The sequence below is a fragment of the Macaca fascicularis genome, chromosome 2, assembly GCF_037993035.2.
Source record: "Macaca fascicularis isolate 582-1 chromosome 2, T2T-MFA8v1.1".
NCBI classification, from domain to species: Eukaryota; Metazoa; Chordata; class Mammalia; order Primates; family Cercopithecidae; genus Macaca; species Macaca fascicularis.
This window is the reverse complement of record NC_088376.1, coordinates 98,774,847-98,797,791: the sequence shown is the minus strand read 5'-3', so window position 1 is coordinate 98,797,791 and position 22,945 is coordinate 98,774,847. Positions and strand designations below refer to the sequence as shown.

At 42.2% G+C, this 22,945-nt stretch overlaps 1 protein-coding gene across 1 annotated transcript in view; it reads left to right on the top strand.

The window, feature by feature from the left end:
• The window catches only part of DCLK3 (doublecortin like kinase 3), a 49,215-nt gene that overhangs the window by 1,913 nt on the left and 24,357 nt on the right, over nucleotides 1-22,945 (top strand). The gene's annotated exons all lie outside the window — the stretch shown is intronic.

Sequence of the window (22,945 nt, the reverse complement as noted above, 5' to 3'; positions counted from 1 at the left end):
AATAGTCCAGCTTCTTCGCCCTTGATCAGGACACTCTGAAGCATGACATCCTTTGTTTCCAGAGATGCAATGTGGAGTTGTGTCAAATTGACCTCTATGGTTCTTTGCTTGGCTTGTTTCCCTTGCTTGGCTTGCTATTTCTTGTTTTACTTCGGACACTCTGAAGCATGACATCCTTTGTTTCCAGAGATGCAATGTGGAGTTGTGTCAAATTGACCTCTATGGTTCTTTGCTTGGCTTGTTTCCCTTGCTTGGCTTGCTATTTCTTGTTTTACTTCTTCACATCCCTACCATTTTTTCCTAGGAATACCTCCTAATACACTTTCATAGGAATTCTTATCTCACGATCTGATTCTAAGGAATCCAGACAAAAACATGGACCCTTCTCACTGTCAATGTTTTTATCCTTCCTATGTTATCCAAATATGACTAATATTGGTCATAGGTAGCCCATGCTAACCTGTAGGGTGTTTTGTATGAATTCACAAAAGGTGTTCCCTTCTGGGCAGATGGACCCCCATGCCCAGGCAACGAATTGGCAGGCAGGTGTTCAGTGCCCTCTAGGCCCCTGATCAGTGCATCTTTGGCAGTGCCCACAGTACTCAGCGGTCATGGTGGCATGGTGCTCAGAAAAGCAAAAAACAGAATTGCTTAGTTGTCCCAGGATCTCGTTTGTTGGCTTCTCTTTTCTTCCCAAGAAAAAAATCCCCCAAAGAGGGATTTTACCCTCTTTTTTCCCCAGTTTTCCCCTAAATATTTTAATATTTCAGGCAGGTGTTTTGGTTTTCTTTGGACAAGCCAGTCTTAGTTTCTTTCTAAAGCCAACAAAGGGGAGGAAAAGGGCTGCTTTGGCTCGTGGAATCTCAATCCTGCAACCTACAGGAGAGTGGTGGTGCCTGGTCAGAGAGGGTAGGTAGGTCTCCACCAGCCTCCAGGGGCTCTCAGAGGGGACTTGTCCTGATGGTGAGGTTACTGGGTGGGGGCTTGGATGGGCTGCTTTTGTTGGAGGCTCTTGCTTGAAGACGTTTTCCTTTCCTTGGATCCAGGAGGCTCATTGTACCTGATCTGGCATCCTGAGATTCCTCACCTTTTCCTTTGGTAGCCTCTTGATAATGTCTAAATTTTGCCCATCTGCTGGTGGAGCAGAGCCCCTTTTGAAGATGCATATGTGGGGGAGTTCTTTGAAAAGAATGTTTTTGTTAACTGCTTGGTAATGTAGGTCAGAAGAGAGAAATCTAGGGAAAGTGAAAGAGTGGGAAGAAGACATCTGTACCGGGAATTGGGGAGGGGAGTTTGGCTGCTCCATCCCCAGAGTTCTGAAGCCTCCTGGTGACCTGGGGCAAGTCACTAAACTTCTCTAGGAACCTCAATATTTTCACCATTCATTTAATAAAAATTGTCCAGCCAACCTCAGAGTGTTCTTTGATGATCAAAAGGGGAAATATTTTAATGAACTCATCCAGTAATTATAGAGGAAGCCCGTAAAATCTTTATACAGAGACAACTGGCAATCCCTTGGGGACAGTAGTGTATGTAGAGGCATCATGATGTGGATAGCAAGTGGTAGAATAGAGATAATCACCAGATCAGTGGCTGCATGAAGGGACAGAGAAGTCTCCAGAGCTGCTTGGGCTGTTTTTGAAGGCTAAATGTTGACAGAATTTTGCAAAGGGCAGGGTGTCGTGTAGTGTGTGGTTATGGGGGTGAGTCCATCAGAACTGCCTTCACATTTGGGCTCTGACCCCTCAAGCCCATGTGATCCTGAGCGAGATACCCAACTACTCTGAGCCTCAGTTTCCTTATTGGTAAAATGGGCATATTCAAATTGCTCTGAGGATTTAGTGATGTAAAGCAATTACCAGATATTATTACAAATGGAAAGTATTGTTATTAAAGTTACATTTTAGATGAATGGATTCTGTTTGGCTGCCTGGGGCCAGTACTTTTCAAATATGACTGGACATAATGGGGATCTTATGAAAATGTAGATTCTGATTCAGGAGATCTGGGGTGGGGCCTAAGATTCTGCTTTTCTCCCTAGCTCCTAAGTTCTTGTAGATGTTGTTTCTTTAGGGACCACATTTTGAGTACAAGGCCCTAGGCTACTCCCTCTTGGGTAAAATCTAAGTCCTTTGTGGGAACTGAAGAGCACTGTGTTTGGAAAGATGATGAGGAGGGTTCAGGCCTCCTAGGCAGGTCTGGCCTGGAGCTGGGGTAGAGATAGCTAGTAATTGCTGCTGTTGAGTAGGATGCTCCTACTGGGTAGGTAATGGATCAAACCCAACTTCCTTCAAATGCCCAGGACCAGCCTCCTGGAGGAAATTCTTTCTGGCCAAATGGCCAAATACTGCCTACTTTTGCACGCTGGCCCTCAGGATGTAGAGATGAATAAGCCATTGGCCCATCACTGCCCCTGCCACAGCGTGATTGTGGGGAGTGGGTAAGGAAGGGTTAGACATAGAAATGTATGATTATGACATGGTGAGGTGAGCACTCTGTGGCGTTAGGGTAATGGAGAGGCAGGTAAGAGAGTTAAGAAAGGGAGGAACACTTCCTGGTGGTAATTAAATCTGAACTGGGTTTTGATGGATGAATCACTGTGTCTGGGATTAGAGGATGGCAAGAAAGTGTGTGGAATAGTATTCTAAGACTGAGGAACAGCATGTGCAAAAGTAGGATGCCATGATGAAACAGCTTGGTGTGTTCAGGTCATTGAACTAAGAGTTGTTTGGAGCATAGAGTGTGATGGGGAGGAGTTGGTCAGGGAGCAGAGCTCAGTTCATGAAGCAGTATTAGTCAGGAGGGTTTTCTAAGCTTTGCTGCAGTAATAAATCAACTTCATCATCTTGGTAGTTTAACTCAACAAAGGTTACTTCTCACACACAATGTGTGTCCCTCACAGGTCAATTGATAGCCAAGTTGACAGAGCTTCTCCCAGCTTTCAGCCTTGCCATCTGGAAAATGTGGCCACTGTAGTCACCAGTGCAGGAAGAGATAGTGGGAGAGTATCTCTCTGGCTCCTCTGGAATGAATGCAGTGTTGCTTTTGTCTACAGCCCATTGGTCATTGGTCAGAACTAATTGTGAGAGGGCTGGGAAATAGGGGATGGGGGCTGGGATGGAAGAAAAAGTCAGAGAACATCAACTCTCCCACGTATGTCTTGTTATGAAGCTTAAGCCTCACTCTGAGCCCACAGTTTCTCAAATAACAGTGGTATGGGAATTCCTTTAAAGGAAAAAAATTCTTGTAGATTCCTAGTGTTGCTTAAATTATTTTTATTATAATGCAGTTTGGATATGTAGTAGTTTTAAATGAGTCTAAACTCTATACTTAGAGCTCTCATATGACCACATAACCAAAACAAATATATAAATAAAATATCAACACAGCTACAAGTCAAATACATTTGGATTAACTTCATGAATTAATGCTCTTATGAAGTTCTAATGAAGTTATTTTTGCTAAAATGAAATCCCTATTTCTGGTTATAACAGCTGCTGTTCAGGTTCTTAGGAATTTGGTATGCAGTGTGCCATGCCGCAAGGTTGTATGATGGCTCAATTTTCTCATCAGTTTCCTCTCTATACACTAAGCCTGATTTGTTATTTTCTCATTAGCCTATGATAATTAAAATAATGTTTCTTGATGCCAGTTGTCTCAGTCTGTTTGTGCTGCTGTAACAAAACACCTGAGGCTGGGTAATTTGTAAAGAACAAAGATTCATTCCCAACAGTTCTGGAGGCTGGCAGGCCATGATTAAGGCACCTGTAAGCTTGATGTGTGGTGAAGGCTCATTCTCTGCTTGTTGCTACACGCTCCAAAGGGGATGGATCTTGTGTCTTCACACAGTGGAAGGAATAGGAGCCAACAAAGGGCCTAAGCTAGTTCTTTTCAGCCCTTTTGTCGGTCACTCATCCATTCTGTAAGGCAGAGCCCTCCTGACTTAATCACTTCCCCAAAACACCTACCCTTCAATATCACCGCACTGCAATGGGGGCTAAGTTTTAACATATGAGTTTTCCTGGTTATTCAGAACCATAGCACCAACTACAGTATAAATGCAAGAGTACATATGGTGAAATTATGTGGTAGCACTTAGTCATAACATGGTCATTCAGATGATCCAGAATATGTTTCTATTGATTCTTTAAACAAGGTGATCATGAAAGTGAAAACAGAAAGTTAAACAAAACACAATTTTGAGAACTTGTGTACCCTCCTAAAATAGGTTTGAGGATCTCCCGGAATTTGAGAAACAGGTGGAAAACTACTGGAGTGTTTAATGAAGGGGACATAGATGTCCAGCTTTATGGTTTAGAGACATCACTTTTCCCAGGGTGTGTGGAGTGGCTGAGGGGGAGAGAGAAAGGCCGAGACAGCAGAATCTAGGGTGGCTTGCAGGTAGCTGAACTAAGATGTCATGAGGGCAGGTGCTCAGATGTGGTTAAGGGAATGGGAGAGAGGAAGCATGGATTTGAGAGACATGTAGGAGCTGGAATTCACAGGACTTGGAGGTTGACTGCAATGTGGGAGGGGATGGAAGGGAAGAGGAGTCAGGGATGACTCTTGGTCTTGGAGGTCGAGGGTAGTTGATGGTACCACTGACCAGGATGAGGACCACAGGTGTCAGATGTCCATGGCAAGAATGGGAGAGCTCAAGACCAGAACTGTGTTCTGCTGTATTTACCGTCCCATCTTTTCTCATTGATGTAACTTTTCCTGAACCAGTTTCTGAGAAACTGCTGCATCTTGCAGTGCCTATTTTTCTTCTACGGGACATTAATTAGTGCTCATTAAGATGATTTGAATGGCTTTATTAGGTTTTCTATTGCGCTTGCTGCTTCTGTCCTGTAGGAGCAGATTCTGGCAATATTGCCTGATTAAGCACACCCTTTTTTTGTGTTCCATGTGTTCAAAGGAGGTGAAAAAAATTGAGAAAACTGTAGATGGTTCTGAGCTAGAAACTGTCATACCATATAATGTGAGATTAGTTTTCTGCCTTCAGTTTTTATTTTAAGAGCACGAACGATCAACTTTCCACTCTGTGTTTTTGGACAGAGATACTGAAAATTCTCTGAGGAATGAGTAGAGGTTAAATGATCTCTAGGTAGTTACATAAGAAGTGAAATGGAAACACTGCACTTTGGGGAAGTGGAGGGCAGAGAACACAAAGCCACACAGACAGACAAAAATTTCACAAACCGAAAATAAACCCCTGTGGTTTCTAGAGTGAAATCTCATGTTCATTAAAATTTTGGCATTAAATATTTTAAAATGTAACTTAGTATTTACCTTTTGTATAAATAATTAACCTAATGCACCAACTGATGGAGGGAAGCAACATGAATAGGCTGCCAGAAGTGGCTTTTACTTTCTTGTTCCCACTTGAGAAACTTCTGCTTTCTCCTGGTCTCAGGCATTGTTTTCATAGCAGAGCCTCTGAGGCCCTCCAGGGAGATGTGGAACCTCCCCTCTTCTGAGTCTATCTGGAACTTGTGATAAAGGTTCTGTGAGCGAGGGCATACCTGTCACCCACCCCCAGACACCACATGCCACTTGAGGATGCCACCATGTTTTTTCATCCCAGAATCCCCCCAAACTAGGAGGGCATTTCCCCTAACAGTAGTTTCCATACCCACAAGCTAGTCCAGGGCACCCTAGAGGAAGTATCTTTGGGTCTCAGGGTTGGTTGGAGGAGCAGATTTCCTAGCAATAACAGCCATGACTTTTTGCGAATGTCTCTTCCAGGAATGGGTTAGACAAGGCTGGTTATTCATTTTAACTCAGATGTTGTTTCGATTTCAGAGGGCTATGACAAAATTCCCCTGGAGCTTGGGTCTCTCCATTTGTGCCAGAGGCAGTGGGTCTTGCCAGATAATTCATGTGCTCCCCTTCTTTAGCAGATGCTATCAGTCCCTGTCCATGGTCCCTGAGCACACATCTTTCCTGTTCTGGTGGTTCCCACTGCAAGCCACTGCAACACTGTTAGACGGCTTTCTTTGGTTGCAGGGGCATGGTTGGTCCCCATCTGGTGCAGATACCCACAAGTGCTGGGCAGCTAATCTCCTGGGAGCAGCCCTCAATCACTAATGGAAGGGAATGGATGGATGAATATCAGTTTCCTTGCCCCTCTGGAAGGATAACTCTGAGGCATGTTCTACCCAATCTCTCCAGAGGTTCCCAGGAGAACTGAGCCTAGGTTGCAACCTACTCTTTGATGCCACTGTCCTACTTCACTTCTCCACTCTCCTCTAGTGCTTTCTGGGATCACCTCCCAAATCAATCCATATCCGTGCCCCAGGCTGTGCTTTTAAGAGAGACCAAGGTGATTGGGGTTATGTGACCAGCTCTGGCCACTGGACTGTAGGTGGAAGTGCCATGTGTCACTTCCCATTCCAGGCGGTTGAAAGCCAGGATACCACCATTGTTTTTCTCATCTGCTACTCGGGCAACCTTGGAGGCCATGTGCTTTGAATGGAGGATCAGAGATGGAGAAAGCTGCTAGGTTTACACTGGGATTCATACAAGCGAGAGTCTTTTATTGTGGTAGCCCTAGAGCTTTTTGATATTTATCAGTTAGGGCACCTGTCTATCTGATATACAGTGTCACCCTGTCGTTTTTTGGGTGCCACCACTGATGTCAGCCCATCCTCCACTTCTCCATCCTACACTGGTCCATAAGAACTCTTGGAATCTGCTACCCATGACCTCCTTTAATGCTTCTCATTTCCAAACTCCCCTTCTCTTCAGTAGTTTGATTAATATTAAAGTAAAATTTATGTTTCTGTATGGTTTTTAATTCATCTGGAAGTTATTTTGGTATTATTTGTGAAATAAGAATCTAAATTCATTTTATTTCCAAATTATTAATCAGTTGTTCCAGTGTTGAATAAAACTCATTCTAACCTTCCTTGCTAGTTTGTAATCACCTTTCATTATACATTAAATTCTCATATAAAATAGTATCTATTTTGGAGCTACAGTTTTTTTTCTTAAATTCTTGTGCAAGTACCAACACATTGTAATTGTAGCTCTGTAATATATTTTACTATCTTCGTTACTCACTACTCATCTCCTTCCTGTCCTCCCTCAAAAATTGTATTAGTGCTTCAATTGCACAAAACCTACAAATTATAAATGGGAAGAACTGATATGTCTATTAGGCTTTTACATTCTGGAATGGACAGTCATTTAAATGGCTTTTCTAATTCCTCTCACAGTTTTGTAGTTTTCCTTATGTTGCTCATACACATTTTTTGTTAGTTACTCCTAGCAATTTTCTATATGTTGACATATAAATGTTATAAATTTTTTCGTGTATTTTTCAATTTATTGCAGTTCTGTCAAAAGCTTGTATGTACATATAAGCTTCACTATACATATAGAAAATTCATAGATAGTTAATATATATAATTAATGATTTTTTTGCCTTATAGCTGACTACTTTCTAATTGTATTTGGAAGTAAAAACATATAAAAACTATTTCATGAGCGTCCATGTACTCTAATTGCTTTTCCAGGTGGCTCAGAATAAACACATAGGTATGTCCTAGAATTGAAATAAGTTCATGGAGAGAGGGAAAGATGGAGAGAAAAGATACGTGAAGGAGTTGGCTATGTGGTAGCAATCATAGGTTTTCTCCATCACAGAACATGTGCAGTGTTACAGGAGCCATGAAAACAAATAACCTGGGTTCATTGTGGGTTTTCTCTTTGAGACATAATCTCTCACACATTTAAAACTTACCTGTAGGTGTCTCTGACTGGTCCTAGACACTGCTAGCACCAAATCAAAGTCTTCTCCTAGATGACTGAAACTTGTCAGTAATAATGTGTTTATGTTTTTGGTCTGGATAAGAAAAGATGATGTCAGAGGATGCCACCTCTTCAGTAATGTTAAAGACAGGTCTGGCAGGTCAGACTGTTTAATGTAAAATAAAAGGTCACCACATCCCTAACTGGGGTCTTACCTTGTGTTCAAGTTAAGAAAACCAAAATCAGTGGACCTATTAATTTAAAAAGAAAAGAGAAACATAAAGAAATGAAATATATTAGGTTGAAGCTCCTTTTTCTTGGAGTCAACTGATGTCCAAGGGTTGTAGACCTCTAAGTCATCCGATTTATAAGAATACTCTTTAGTATTAGCCTATAAGTATGCTATGCAATGGCTGCTGGGAACTTTTAGTGCCTTTTCTTTAATGCCATTAATATTAACTTAGAATCCAAAGAATTGACCATTTTCTGCAAAGACTACATAACTGAAGATGTTTTACTGGTTTTGAAGATTATATTTTCCAAAGAAGTTCTGTAGCATGAATGAAAAACAGGAATACATACTCATATTAAGAAGTAGGGAACAGCTGGGCATCGTGACTCACACCTATAATCCCAGCAATTTGGGAGGCCAAGGCGGGAGAATCATTTGAGCCCAGGAGCTTGAGACCGTCCTGGGCAACATAGTGAGACCCCATCTCTTTAACAACAACAACAACAAAAATTAGCCTAGGTGGGAGAATCACTTGAGCCCAGGAGTTTGAGACCAGCCTGGGCAACATAGTGAGACCCTATCTCTTTAACAACAACAGCAACAACAACATCAACAACAACAACAATTAGCTGAGTGTGGTGGCTCATGCCTGTAGTGTCAGCCACTTGGGAGGCAGAGGTGGGAGAATTGCGTGAGCCTGGGAGTTTGAAGCTGCAGTGAGCCACGATGGCACCACTGTACTCCAGTCTGGGCCACAGAACAAGACCCTATCTCAAAAAATAAATAAAGTAAAGCATCTGAGAACCAGCGGAAAGATCTGGAATTCCTATGTTCTCAGGAATGCTTGTTAGTTACTTGCTTTTTTTCCAGTTGCTTTGTCTGCATTACAAGGCAAAAACAGCAGAGGCTTCTTGGTTCTCTTTATGTTTCCTTTCTCGCTCTTTCTTCGTCATGAGTACAAAGTAGATGTCTTTATTAAGCTGTTTCCTTAGAAAGGAAGGTGGTGTTAGTGTTGAGTTGCGGAGGGCTAGGTAAGGAGACAGAGTGGGATCTTTGCATTTTGCTCCCAACATGTTCACCTGGCCACAAACGCGATGTGTAGGTTTTTAGATAGTTTTAAGTGAGCATGTTAACAATCAAAGAAAAAACATACATGTTGGATTTTTATTCTATTGGGAGGAGGGAGTGGTACTTTAAATATCTGCCCATCTCACAGGGAAAAAAAAGGAAAGTTTTATATTTTCTATGCTGCCTTGAATAACTGTCAAAAAACTCTCAGCAGTTTCTGGCTAGCTAGCTGTCTCCATCTGGAGGCTGGCATTGTGTTTTTTTAACCTACAATTAACTACCATCCGCTAAAATTTCAGCCAGTAATAGTCATATCCTTTCATAGCTTCTTAAGAATTTTTTTCTTAAATGTTCTTACAGTTCTTTTCCTACTCTTGACAATATCAATTTTAGTATAAAAGCTACAAAATTAGATGCCAGAGACGTCACTGATGATTACCATGAACTATTTGTTCATTGGCTCACATATGTTTATTATCTGCTACATGCCACTGTGGTAGGCTCAGTACTTTTAATTAATTTAAATTTAAATGGAAAATATCCGTATGTGTCTAGCGGTTATGGTATTAAACATTGCAGAGCTCTAGAGACTTGGGGAAACAGGTTAAAACATCAAGTACATTGTCATTTCAATGGTGATATGTGCTATGCAGAAAGAAACCAGATTGGTGAGGGAGGGGGATGGAGCAATTTGAGGATCTTTCAGGTAAGGCCTCTTGGAGTAATGATATTAGATCCATCACAGACCTGAACAAAGGCAGGAAGGATGTTCATGAGAGAAATAGTTTCAAGACACTCCAGGCACCTCTGGGTAATTATTTGCCGTTTGTTTTTAATGAAATAGGAGAGAAGGAATGTCTTCTACTTATGAATTCTAAAAATACCACAAAACCATCAGTGCTCATTCTTACTGTAAAATATAAAGACCCTTCATAATTTTGGGCAATGGTGAGGGTCTGGTTTCCCTGGAAGCAGAACCTGAGATGCGGATTCTTGTGCATGTGATTATTCTGGGATAGCTCTCAGGAGAAGGGAGTCAGGTGGGTAGGGAGTACGGCCAAGCAAGGAAGTGGTCTCGGCTGGAGTCACATCTCAGCCCCAGCCACAGGGAGCTCTGGAACATGCATTGTACTATGGAATTGTCCCACCCTGGGGTAAAGTCTGGGTCTTTTGTACCCCTCCCCACACCCCTGTCCATCAGTCATTGATTATGGGCTGTCTTTGTGAAGGCAGAGTTGCGTGTGTGACCTCCTGGGTAAAGTGGCTCCAGTCAGCCAAAGTAACTCTTGGGAGACTTGGGCAGCGATGGGCTGCCAACATGTGTAAGAGCTGGAGGAGAGAGGCAGCCCTGGTAAAGGAATCTGGGTGGGTACCAATGAAATCCATGACAGTGTGCTGGCCCTATAGAATGTTGATGGCTGTGTAGCTTTAGATAAACTTTGGGGCAGAAATAGATGAAAAATCCTGAGTGCATGCTTGGATGATCACCCAGTAAATTCTGATGACCCAACCAATCGTCTGTTTTCATTGAACACTACTGTGGGTTTATTGGGTTCTTTCATGCAACACCTGTTCATTGCCAGCCTACCACATACCTGGTACTAGGTCTCTGTGTTTAGAATCTTGCCACGCAAGGCCCATTTATTTGGTAGACTCCATCTCAACAAATTATATGTATTTGGCAAATGCCATGATATAACATGCACAAGAAATCCTGAAGAAGCTTAACCACAACTCCTGCAGAAGCTGAAAGCTGCTAAGGTTTATCCTTATAAAGGCTCTGAAAGCAACAGTCTGTGTTGAAACATTTGCGTCTGATGCTTTCAAAAGGCTTAGATGCAGCAGTTGGGCTGTTAGAGGGAACTGTGTCAGTTTCTGCCCACTGAGGTTGGCTTCTCAGCAGAGAAGCAGTTCTGCTTTAGTGCCACCACTGTCAATCTGGTTTAATCTGAGTGCTGACCATATGTGGGCAACCTTATGCCTGTCATCTCATTACAATCTTTACAGCTATCCAGGGAGGACAGGCTTGTGGGGGCCATGCAGGTTCCCATGGCAGTGAGGACTGCTGGGTGCTCCACCAGCAAAGATGCGTTGTACTCAGGATGGGTATTCGGGCCGCTGCTGAAGCTTTATGGGTCCAATTGGATGCCTGACTTCATCAGGGTGTTGGTACCATGACTTCTCTACTTTTGAATTAGAGGAAAACCAAACCCAGTCTGAATTCCCAAAAAGAAGAAAAGTTTTCACTTAATCTGCTTTACCCCAACATCACTCTTCTTTGTTTGGAATCTTAATACACTTTGAGGAGTTATTTTCTTTTTTTAGATCATCCCGTCTACAGGGATATCAGGGAAAAGCTCATCTGTTTATTGCCAGCTGCAGGAACACTGTGTGACTTAATTTTGCCCAGTTGGATGTTGGCTGGCTTAACAACTAGGGCAGAGCTAAACTGAGGTTGCTTTGCTTCAGTGTTGATGCCTGTTGATGCGTCTGAGTGCTGCTCTGTTTTCTCTGGATGACCCCATGAGCTTAACATTCCATGTTATAAATGACACCTCTAGATCTGTCCATGTCATTGTTCAAAAACATTCAGTATCTGCGGAAGGTTTGTTTCGGTTCTTACTAACTGGTTCTGTGGCCTTGGGCTAGTTGCTTACCTTCTCTGGCCTCCAGTTATATTTTACAGCTGGGGAAACTGGGCTACTATCCTTGCAGTTCTAAAATGCAAAGATCTGCACCCACACAGCTTTTGCATCCCACACACATGTCCTCTTTAGATTGGATCTGTGGTGTTACTTTTGTTTACAAAAGATGTGTATTTCAACACAAGCAGTTTGTGAGAATTTTTACCAGCAAGTCTAATCATCGTGTAAATGACCATGTCTTAACTATTTATGTAATGTCCTTCCTCAGTCTGGTGGATGTAAACCTCCAATAAACAGCACAGTGGAGCTATTTAGCTTATTTATTTCTTCTTGAGAAATAAATTGAAAAGAAATTAAGAAGGCTGGGTGTGGTGGCTCACGCCTGTAATCCCAGCACTTTGGGAGGCCCAGGCAGGTGGATCACTTGAGGACAGGAGTTTGAGACCAGGCTGGCCAACATAGCCCTGTCTTCACTAAAAATACAAAAAATTAACTGGGCATGGTAGTACATGCCTGTAATCCTAGCTACTAGGGAGGCTGAGGCAGGAGAGTCGCTTGAACCTGGGAAGCAGAGGTTGCAGTGAGCCAAGATCGTACCACTGCACTTCAGCCTGAGTGACAGATCAAGACTCTGTCTCAAATAAATAAATAAAAAGAAATAAAGAAGAATTAAACATTAAAATAATTAAATTAAGAAGTAAAAGAAATTTATTTCTTCTTGAGAAATTTGGGTAATGTGTCTTTCATGGGATCTATCCATTTCATTTAAGTTGTCTCCTTTGCTGGCATAAAATTATTCATACTATTTCCTTATTATTATTTTACATAAACAGCTCCAGTGTTTCCCAAGTGTATCATCTCTCCTGAATATGAATGAAGGCTATATATTTTAAAAAACATTTCTTTTCAAATTATTTTACTGGCTTGCCATTTAATTATGTGTTGGACATGGAGGTTGTCTTATCAAGAAGTCAAAATCATTTAAAACCACTTTCTGAAGAATCTGCAGGCTGTTTGCCTCCTTGTTCCTGTACACAAATGGATCATGGAAGTTTCCACCTCAGATCTCATTTATTAGACTGACCCCTCATCTGATAAACGAAGTGCGAGAGTCTTCACATCCAGGCACTGACAGATGGTTCAAATATTCCAAGTATCCTTACACCCGTCTAAGATCCATTCAAGCCAAAGTGTGAAGATGTAGAAATGAGATTGATGTGCTTCATCTCTAGAAAAAAGGAGATGGAGTATGCTTTTAGAATGATTTCTGCAACCTCACCAGTAGGAATGGAATGTGGTGAGGGTCTGTCTAGCCTAGTGTATTTTAAAGTATTGCATGACACAGGTCAGTGGACATTAGTGGGGTGGTGAGGGACCTTAGGGTTTGATAACCAGGGAGGGAAAGGAAACTATGAAGTCTTGCGAATATCCAGTCAGCTGAAGGGAAAGTAGCCCCAGAGTACTTGAGGGCTCCCCTTCCAAATGAGTACATCCAAAGAGCTGCCCTGCATATAGCACTGAGAAAAGCAAAACTCAGCCCCAATCAAGGTTACTGTGAATCTCCTCACTGCAACAGACAATTGGGATTAAATATTCAGGCCGCAGGAAACAGCAGCCTGGCCTGGGAGCCATGCCCTCTTGGAATTTTACTGAGTGAGTGATGAAGCCCCAGGGATGTGATCATGGGTGAGTTGGGAGAGTTGGGAGGAAACATGAAACCCGGGGTGAGACTGAAAGAGAAGCTGTCCCTAAGGAGAGCTCTGGTCAAAGCCAACCAGCATCAGATGTCTCAGAGAAGGACAATGCAGGGGACAGGGTGGCGGCATCTGGAGAAGCTCCCCATGCATTGGCACAAAGAGCTGCAGGTGAAGAGAATCCTGTTGGAAAAGGAAAGAGATTTCCTTTTCCTTTTCCTGAAAGGGCCAACCTGCTTCAGAATTTATGGAAGAAAAGAAAAACCCAAAGGCAGCATGTGAAAAAATGACTGGAAAGCAGAAGAGTTCACCTGGAGGAAAAGTGGTCAGGTGGTTAGAGAGAAAGGTTATTGTTATGGTTGCTGGCAGGTCTGAGGCCTCACCAGCCTTGGGAGCAAATGAGGCCATGTTAATATTAATGCCTGGTGTGCCCTCTGCCAGTGTCCTCAGAGTCCCCAGGGCAGGATGTTACCTGTGCTCATGTACACTGTGGCTACTGTTCCGAATCCTTCCTCCTGTTCCCTGCCCCTGTGGCCCTCCTGCTGTTGCTATCTCCCCAAGGCCCCGCATCACCCTCCTCTGCTGAGGCTGCCCTGGGTCCTGGGGCCTGTTCTGGGCAAGGCAGGTGGCTGGTCCTCCTCTCACTCTGCTGTGTCTTGTCACCTGGATCCCAGAGCTTCACACAGTCTTTGAAACACAGCTCCTTCAGCATTCTCCCTCAACCCTGCGTTCCAACAGCACTTAAACCAGCTGTTCTGGGATTGGGAGCACAGGGGCAGAGGCCATACTGTTCCCTCTTTCTCATTGCTTCCCAGGCCTGTTATCTCCTCCCTGGGGGCTGCGAATGCCTGTGCACAAAACATCTCCTTCCCCATTCACCCACACCCCTGTCTGCCCGTTTGGCAACTTGTACAAATAAACAGATCCTGGAAAAATAAACACACTTCTGAGCAAAATGTGATCCTGGGTCCCAGTTTGGGTTTAGTTGGGTCATGCTGCCATACTTTAAGGGCTAATGAAATAGATACGTACAAGTCCAAGGGCTTTATGGTCCCCTTACCCCCACTGAGGGCTGCATATTTTGGTTTCACTAACCACTTTGGCAAAGCAAGAGATATTCTGTGGCAGTGCATTTCAAGCAAATGTGCATCACACCACCTGAGGGTCTTGTTAAAATGCAGAATCTGCTTTTGTAAATTGGGGGTGGGGCCTGAAATTCTGCATTTCTAAGATGCTCCCAGGTGATACTGATGCTGCTGGTCCACTTTGGGTCATAAAGGGGATCAAAATATGCTACCCCCAAATATGACACTTTGTCACAGGAATTATTTTAAGCTGAAGGTATTTGAGAAACAGCAGATGAAAGAAAAGATCTCTATCCTCTCCCTATTTACGTAAAAGTGGACATAAATTTTCCTTTGTGAACTTGTTCCTCTCAGTTGTCTTATAACAGGAAGGGCTGAACAACTGTTAATCACCAGAGAGGACTCTAGACTCATATCAGCCCAGAGATGGCTCTGAGAGGAATATGCGTAACAAACCTTACTAAAATAATCTTTATCTTCCACTACTTTCTCATATATATATATATATATATCTTTTTTTCGCCATAGAAGCTCAAACCTTTTCCCTTTGTTTTATTACTTCTCCACAAGTTTATCATTCTTTGTTAAAATGGTATATAAGTCTCTGAGTCTGACTACATTTTTGGGATTTTCACCTCATTTCTGTAAGGCCCTTATATGCATATGAAAGAAACATTTTTTGCCTGTCAATCTGTCTTTTGTCAGTTTATTTGGCAGGGCCGCAATCATTTAACCTAAAGAGTAGAGGAAAAAAGGTTTGTTCCCCTCTAACAGTGGGCAAATTCTAGATCATTTCCTTTGCCACTTCCGTTTGCTGTACTCAAAATCTTTTGTCAAGGGAACTGTGGCTGGATTTTGTGTTTCACTGCATTGATGCCATGTTTTTTTTAACATATCACAAATTACTTATTAACTTTATGAAAATAACTACTTACAGGCAACGTGCACTCCCAAAAGGATACTCTGGAATTTCACTATATATCCTTGGTGCTCAGAGTGTGTCCAGGCCCAACAGCATCAGCATCACCTGGGACCTGGTTAGCAATACAGACTGTCAGGCCCCACCTAGACCGACTGAATCAGGACCTGCACTTCAACAAGATTTACAAGTGATTTGTGTGCACATGAACATTTGAGAAGCTCTGCTCTGTAGAACATAGTAAATTGGAAATGGAAGCTTCCAGTTTAACCACTTCAGTAGGATCCTCTAAGGAGACATGTCGGTGACAGCAGGGAAAAATTCAGACCTTGTCTGTCAGTCCTCTTTGTTGTCATGGGGTGTCTGTAGGGTATAACCCAATGTTCTGGGATCTCTGGAAAGAGAGGAAAATGCTTTCTGGTTTGCATGAAGCATGAGGATTTTTCAGACATAATAAAGCCAGCAGAGGAGGAAGTGGTAACTGTGATACAATGATGAGATGGGTGGCCTATACTAGACAAGGGTGAGTAGGAAAACCGAGGGATGCGGGATGAGGATTATCGAGGGGGTCAGGGATAATCTTTAAAAGTGAGAAAAGGAATGTCCACTTAAAAACACTCTTGTAAACAACTGATGCAGTACATAAAACTCATGATAACTCCAAAGTTATCATGAGATGGAGCAGTCAATCACATCTTTAAATTTGCGAGTAGCTTAGAAAAAAGTATCAGGCATCTGTTAGGTGGGTTAGAACAAGGCCTGGCAAATATGTCTCAGTCAAAGACCATACAGGGTTCTGTGCCAGTATACTGGGGCGACTAAAATCAGGAGATAAAAACCAACCCTGGACAGAGGCACTTCTGAGAGAAGAGCAGGAGGAAGTCTCTTAAATTACTCTGTTTCTGATGTCTCAGTCAATGTCATGTTGGTAATAAAGAGGATAGGTAGTGAGGATGTTAATTAGAGATTGGAGTGTCATCAGTGATGACAGTCAATAAACAGCATGGCAGTTTCATTTTATAACCTCGCTCTTATTAATTTCTACAGCTTTGATCAATATAGACATGGGCCAGGCTTCTGAGTTACAAAACAGTAGCATTTTTGAGGCTTAGTGAGAGAGGCTTCATTCCAATTTTTTATTCGTTTACAAAACCTTCCTTGGGGTGTTGGCATAATCAAATGTAAGTTCACAAATGTTTCTCCGGCCTCATCTCTGCATATGAGCAAAATGAGTTTATTCCCAAACAGCCCCTGGAAAATGCCCAGGACAAATGATTATGCAGTGAAAAGTAAAATTATTTCAGCCAGTCTTTCTCTATCTTCCACAGAAGAATAGACATGAATAGTCTCTCAGCACTGCATACTGAGGCCACAAGTGATTAATCTGGTGAAACTACAAAGAAATAAAAAGTTGATAAAAGGGAAAGTATTTTCAGGGGCACCTTTCTGCTAGGAAGAGGGCATTAATAATGTGGTGTTAGATGCACTGACCTTTCTTTTTTAGTCATCTTTTTATTGTATTGAATATTACCAGATAGTTTAAAACACCTAATTCATTTCGTTTAGTACACATAATTTGTAAATGTTTATAGACAGAGTATGTGTTACTTGGGTCCTATAGCAATTTTGATGATCTCTCATTTATTTTTCTTGTGTTATTATAGCTTTTTAGGAGCCAAGATGAAAATTCTGAAGTTAATACTGACCCACAGACATAGGTTTCTTTGCGTTTTAATTAGACACGTGAGTTATTTTAAAATGACTTGGAAAAGGTAAAATCTCTTTAATTGTGATTTAAAAAGACAATATAAAAGAGAAATCTTTTATTTTTTTCTTGATGCTAAACTTGATTAGCAGCTAATCTTATAACAGAGAAAAATAATTATAAGTAATTCGACAGGAAACTTACAGTCACTCTGGTAGCCTTTCTAGCATAATAAAGTGGAGAGCTGATCATTGTGGAATCAGGTTATGTTACTTTATCTAAATTGTGGCAGCAGATAAAAGACCCACTTTCTGAGCATCAAACCTATTAGAGGCAATAACGGCATGCCATGCTGGTGCAGTTACTGAGTTTATTGGCTCACCCCAGAATCAGAGCATCCTAGGATCGATGAGCAGAAATTCTGTTTATCTCCCCAGCAGACCTGTTTGCTTAGATTTGCTGGAGTGTTTCTTTTATTATCCCATCCCTACTGGTTTTTCATTTCAGCCACTATGTGAATGACAAATTCATCCTGCCGAGTCACATTTAACATCGTATTCTCTTTGGCCTTGAGATGTACATCTACTTGGAGGAAATTCAAGGTTACAGGACTTATTTTCTTTATGAACAAGTGAAAAATAAGCACAAGTTGAGTGCTCACTCTAGGCAGAGCAATGCACTGGACATCCTCAGCAATGAGTAAGACATTAATGCCATTTGGCAGGTGGTGAAACTGAGGTTCATAGGGATTAATTAACGTTCCCATGGTCACACAGCTAATAACAGCTTGTCAGAAGTCCTCTGGCCCATGGTCAGTGTTCTGAAGCTTTCTCAACCTGAAGCAATGTACTGCTGTCCCCTACCTGTATTAGCCATTCTTCAGAAATGCTACTTTGTCAAATTTCCTGTGGTAGATGGATGTTTGTGATTATATTTTCTTTTCACCTCACTTATCTAATGTATTTAGGAGGTCTTTTGTGTGACGTTACTGGTGCTGCAATTAGCAATGCTGTTATTTACAGTGAGAACTGGAAGACTGAAGCTAGATATTTGTGTTTGATGTCAGGGTTGGGAATTTGTTCCCCAAATCTTGTGTGCTTGCTCTCTGTATTGGGGCAGAGTTGGGAGGTTTGCATAAACCCTGGTCTCTGCTTTTGGAGAGCCTACAGTTTAGTTGAGAGGGAGAATGTTTACACCTACTAAGATGAAGTAACAATTAGCTGAGATGTGCAGCAGGCAAAACCACATCTTCCATATTCTGTGGTAGGTGTTGGTCTCAGGCATTCATGCTAAATTTTGCCTTAATGAATGAGCAGGTCTTCAGAGGAGGGAGCTATCACTGCGAACTTATGAGGACAGAGAAAGTTTGGGAGTAGAGATGGGTCTTAGGCTTTACAAGATGGTGAGGCTTGGATGGGTGGGGGAATGGAGGTGGAGTGGGTTGGAATTGTGAAAGGCCTTATGTGTCAAGCAGAGGAATTTGGGTTTGGACCTCAAGGAGGCTAATAAGGAGCTACTGTAGGTTATTGAGCAGGTGGATGGCTTATCAAAAGCAGTGCTTGCTCTTCTGTATGTGTGGGGTTAGACGGGCATTGAGGAGAGACCCTATAAACATTTATATCTTGGTGTATTGAAGTAGAAGCAGCAGTTTTGTCAAGTCCAGGCCAATTTATGTTGCCGTAGGAAGTTAACAGAAAAATAAGGTGTTAATAAGAACATATTTTCCCTGTGTTACTTCCTGGGACGTGGCTGGCTTGGTGGCTAAAGACAGAATTAGCATGTTTAATTTTTACTATCTATGGCTTCATAAACAATTTACTGTTGATATAGGGACAGAATACAGATTGTTATCCTAGATTATACAGGTCGAGTGAGTTTCCCTTATCTAAAATGCTTGGGACCAAAAGTGGTTTTTTATTTTTTTATTTTTTTTTATTTCAAGGAGTTTTTTTTTTTTTTTTTTTTTTTTTTTGGATCTTGAAATATTTGCATTATACTTACCAGCTGAGCATCCCAGATCTGAAAATCTGAAGTCTGAAATGCTCCAATGATCATTTCCTTTGGTAGGTATGTCAGTGCTCAAAAAGTTTGCAGGCTTTGGAGCATTTTAGATTTTCTATGTTTGGTTTTCGGATGCTCAACTGGTATGAGGGTGAGCCACATGAAATTTGTTTTTGATGGTTCAAAATTGGTAGAACTACCAGCAATTTCGTATGGTTCCATTTTACTGATTTTGTAAGTAAAGGTATCGCTGGAGCTGAGTGGACTCGGGCAGGCCTGTGGCTTTCTAGTAAGGTTGAGTGGGGTAGGTTCTGGACAGTGGCGCTTAGTGGGAGACTGAAAGTACTCTGTGCAGTTGTCCTGGGGCATGAGCACGTTCCTGGAGACAGCCCCAGGCCTAAAGGATATGCTGTGCTCTCCCTAATGTTCGTTCTCCTTGCCCATGGACCAGGCATTCAAAGTCTTCTTCTTTTTCTCTCTTACCTGTAAAGACTATTTTAAAAGAGGAAAGAGGTCTTGTGGAAGAGAAGATAAAAACCAGTGCATCCCAAGGTTGTATTTTCCTGGTGCTTCCCAGTAGCTTGAGCAGTCATAGCTAGAAGAAGTGCAGTTTCAGTAGGTCCCAGTTACGCTAAGGAGGTGGAGACCGAATTCCCACTTTTGCTGCAGACCAAGGAGCTTTTGAATGAGCTTGTGAATGCCTGGGCAGTGGAATGAGCATATCTGATGCTGGTGTGGTGGAGGCTGAGCTGTTCTCTCTTTACATCCTTTTGCAACATGCCCTGGGGTGGAGGCTGCTCTTATGGAGCCCATTCTTTGTTCAGGGATGGGGTGTTCCCAGGTTGCTCTCTTAACCACTAGGGATCAGGGCAAGCTTTGAGTTACGGTCTGCTGAGATTGACTGAGCACAGAAATCCCAGAGAGCACATCCCCTCTTCTCCCTACCCAGCTCTGGGTACCATTGTGCCAAGTCATCCATTACCACACTCAGACTCTGTAATTCCAATGTTTGGGAACTTGAGCCTACTGGTCCTATTGTAATTTGGCCTCTCTGTCACTCTATGTCAACACTCAATACATAAAGCCCATTACTGTCAGTCCTGTTCCATGAGCACTGCTTTATGCCTCCCTGACATCCCATCTTGGACCTTTTAGGAGGGTTCAGGGGCTCTCCTGAACCCCATTCTATGCTAAATGTTCAAACATCCTTAAGGTATTAACTGAATGTTCCTTTGTCCTATTGGTTCTCCCCTGAGGATCCCTCTCCTATTTCTTCCCTGCAATGGATAATTCTTCCTTTCCAGGGACTATAGATTTTGAAGGTAGAGCTCAGAATTTAGCTCCCCAGGTCTGCTTCAAAACTATTACTTTTCTTCCCTCCTATAACACCTTTCCTTAGCTGAGGCTTATATCATCCGGTGATACAATATACACCCTTGCTTTGCCACTGTCATATAGTGGCTGGCCATTCATTTCTCCATGTTACCAGTGTCTTCATCTCCATGTTGAGTCTTACCTTCATCTGTACTGACCTCAGTGGCCATGTGGACAACTGGTCCAGCCCTATGTCTTGGTTCCTTTGCTATGTACTGGGTGGCCTCCACCTCTTCAGGGGTTGAAAGCCCAACTCAAATCTTCTCTTCCTAGCACTCTTGGTTGCTCATTCTCCTGGTACTTCATTGGATTTCATTACATCCTCTTTATGCCTCTAGGTTTTCCTGGTAGGTCTGCCCTCTTGTGACCACAGCCAGTAGTTGATCCTTTGGGCCTCCCTATGCTTTTCCCACATCTGCTTGGAAAAAGCTCTGTCCAGGATATAGGCTAAAATCTCTTTCTCTGTCCCTATACTGAGTCTTCTGAGAAAATAATCAGGACTTCATTTACTTAGTCTGACAGTATGTATCAAGGATCCTACTGTGTGTGAAGCACATAAGAAAAACCAACAAGAACACCAGCCCTTTTGTGCACATGAGTTTGACGGTCACCTTCCTTGACACCCTTCCTCGGTTCCCCAATGCAGGAAATACAAGCTAGTATTCCTTCTGTAGCTCTCTTTCTTTCTCTCAACATCGGCTATCTCAGACAAAAATGGAGGCAGATTAATTAAAGAGGCTGTGAGAAGAAAGGGGATAACAGATGTCCATATACAGTTTAACTATAAATGTGATTGTTAAGCTCATAAATTTGTGGCGTGTGGGAAGATCAGTATCAGCCGCTACCTTGTCATCTCATCTGACACCTGCATCTAGATGGAAATCATCTCAGAACAGATTGTACATTATAATTAAAAAACAAAAAACATTCTGTGTAGATTTGCTGGGCCAAAATCCCATCCTGGCACAACTGGAGTTTCTGCTACAGTTGATTCAAGTACACTTATAAATGATTATCTTAAATTTCTTTTTAAAGAAAGCATAAACAGCAGATTCTTCCATGTAGGATATGACATATAGGTCCTGTAGGGTAACTTTAATAATTGTCATCCCACCCTTGTGGCTCAACTGAGTGACACATTCTGTTCTTTTCCAATTTCTTTTCCTGACCTGGATAGAAACTGAGGAAATTAAACCACTCCTGCCTCAGCTGCTTTACTCTGGCTGGGCATAGTCAATCAGGAAATACAAAAGTCTTGTTTTATTCATGTACATTCTCATTATTTAAGCTCTGAACCTTGGTTTCTTTACTTTTTTTATAAGAAGAGGGAAAGCCATCTGGACAAGGAAATTTTTACACCTAGATTGAAACCTCCTTCAATTTTCCTATACTAACTCTAATGCAAGTGGATCTCAGTCAGAGCTTTAAGAAATAACTACCATATCATGTTGGCCCATGAGTTCTTGTGATGCCAGGTGAAGCTGTGCACAGTAGACTTCTACCTTATTGATAGATTATACTACTAATAAAGTGAAATTATAATATAAAATAGATATTAAAATCATAAGGATGGTGTTAATAACTAGCAACTATTGTGTCCTTACCATGTGTCAGACACTCTCTTAGGTAAGTTGTAATTTGATCATTTATTCTTCACAAAAACCCTGGGAGAGAGGTGTAGCATTCTTACTTTATAAATGAAAAAAAAAATTGAAATACAAATAATTTGCCCAAGTTCGCACAAGTAGTCTGTGTCCGTGCCGGGATTAAAATCCAGATCTGTCTTAAACCCTGTGACCATAACCTCTTCGCATACTACTCAACCTTGAGTGAGTTCAAAATCAAGCTGAAAAAAAACTGTTCTTGGCACGGAGATGGGTAAGATTGGGTTTTTCAAAGTTCTGGAATGTTCCTGCCTCTTGTTGGTATTTCATGGGCAGCAAACCTGGCCTTTCAAAGTTCTAGAATGTTCCTCTTGTTGGTGTTTCATGGGCAGCACAACTGGCCCTTTTTATCTCTGTTGTAGATCCTTGAAGGTCAGTTCACTTTGGGGTAGCTGGAGTTGTGTTTACAGAGTCAGCCCTCACCTTGAGAGGGCTCCTGTATTAGCCCGTTTTCATGCTGCTGATAAAGACATACCTGAGACTGGGCAATTTACAGAGAAAGGTTTTCTTGGACTCACAGTTAGTTCCACATGGCTGGGGAAGCCTCACAATCATGGCGGAAGGCAAGGAAGGGCAAGTCCCACCTTACATGGATGGCAGCAGGCAAAGAGAGAATGAGGAAGACGCAAAAGCAGAAACCCCTGATGTAACCATCAGATCTCCTGAGACTTATTCACTACCATGAGAACAGTATGGGGGAAACTGCCCCCATGAGTCAATTGTCTCCCATCGGGTCTCTCCCACAATATATGGGAATTATGGGAGTACAATTCAAGATGAGATTTGGGTGGGGACATAGAGCC